The sequence below is a fragment of the Hylaeus volcanicus genome, chromosome 4, assembly GCF_026283585.1.
Source record: "Hylaeus volcanicus isolate JK05 chromosome 4, UHH_iyHylVolc1.0_haploid, whole genome shotgun sequence".
Taxonomy (NCBI): Eukaryota; Metazoa; Arthropoda; class Insecta; order Hymenoptera; family Colletidae; genus Hylaeus; species Hylaeus volcanicus.
Window position 1 is genome coordinate 2,794,524 of NC_071979.1, and position 1,774 is coordinate 2,796,297.

Sequence of the window (1,774 nt, forward strand, 5' to 3'; positions counted from 1 at the left end):
TTTGCTTTTGTAGTATGTTTACATGCAGCATTAGTAGATTAGGGACTATTAACTATAGGATTAGTATGTAAGGCATGAGTGTGATGGAATAGGGGAGGGTGAAACTGATTAGAATGTTAGAATGGTTATACTCAAGTCCATTTCTTGGAGAGCTGGAATAAATATACATGATATCTATCCATGGGTTTCAACCATGTTTCAACATCTTTCCTAATTTAACCACATTTTATCATCGATATTGTTAAGGCACCGTAGCTAAATTCACGGTGATATTCTTTAGAAGACGCATGCGTATTCAGAACCAGGAGCCGAAAAACGCTGGAAGTTTCGCCTCTGTAAGAGTACTCTGTGATTCTACGTTGTAGGGTACGTGTACGTGCAAGAATCGCAGCGCGCCTGCCTAACGCGCTTCAGTTCTACGCGTCGTAAAGGTCAGGTCATTCAGCGGAGGTTAACCTGTGTTTCGTGGCTTCTCGGTTAACACGTTGGAAACGGCCACGTTGGACCACGTACGCACGGCCACCAATAAAGCAACAATTCCCTTTCGAATTGACCAATCGTCGTCCAAACCTCCTCCCGTTCGCTTATCTTCCCGCCAAAGGCGACGGATCGTTTTAGCGGACGATTATCTTCCTCGAGAGTGCACAGTCTCTCGAAGCTTACGCCTTTCGAGATCGCACGCCTCGAGGACCGCTCGATCGTCCACGCCGTAGGGTGTCCTTGGATCGCTGTAGTTTTCCTCTCTCGAACAACAGACTATCCTCCTTCAGGTACGCCCAGTTAGTCAACGTTTCCACACTCTAAACGATTCGCCAAAGTGATTGGCAGTAGAGCTTACTGTAAATATAATATGCGAAATATAAACTCGACGGCGAGCACTTCGGTGATACTTTCAAAACGAAATAAATTGTAAATATTTGTTCGTTAAATAATAATTTTTATTCCTTTTTCCAACATCTTGTTCTGTTTCTTTTTGAAACAGAAACGGTAGTGGCGCAAGCTTTACTATGGCAAATTATATAAAATATGAAAAGTTGTTTAGAAGAAAATTTACATATGGAAGAATATAGAAAAGAAATACGACGTTTTTAAAGAGATTATCCACTTTCACAGAATGTATTATATGTATGTTTTTTATAATTGTTAATTTTTGGGGAGTATTCCTACGGATTATCTCTTTTTAATTTTTCTTTTCTAATTTTTATTAAAATTTTAATTTTACCTACATTGATCTTGTAAAGTTTAGTACGTAATTATTTTAGTTGTCAGATTTAGATAAATTCCCGGAAAAACAGGCTCTACCGCATGTTGAAACATTGATCAATAAAACTTTGTCTATAATAATAATAATAATAATGATTCTGTCGATGATGATGAAATATTACTTTCCTTGCCATGAATTAAATCTTCAGAGGTAATAATTATTACTGACAGTACCCAATTATAGCAGTAAATCAATTATCTGTGATACTAAATATTACCAAAAGACGTATACAATAAGTTAAATATTTAAAATTAATTATTTAATCTCTTTATCATTCGACATTAGATTAAGCGCACTTCAATTGTATATATTGTACAGAAATGCAAAGCTTCCTTAATATAATAATAATAATAATTTTATAAACATATATTTATGAATATTATAATCAACATTAAAGTAATGGTTATTTCTAAATTAGCATGACGAGTCCTGAAAAATAGTATCCTCTAGAGTCCTCTATCGTAGATTAATCCCCTACTGCATAGTAATGTACATATTCATAGTTCAAAC

General features: G+C 35.5%; 1 protein-coding gene across 1 annotated transcript in view; it reads left to right on the plus strand.

Moving 5' to 3' along the window:
• Window positions 1–230: 230 nt before the first annotated feature.
• Window positions 231–1,774, plus strand: part of LOC128875696 (uncharacterized) — a 5,394-nt gene continuing 3,850 nt past the window's right edge. The window contains exon 1 of the mRNA XM_054121513.1: window positions 231–770. The gene's annotated coding sequence lies outside the window, so the exon portion shown is untranslated. The remainder of the gene's footprint in view (window positions 771–1,774) is intronic.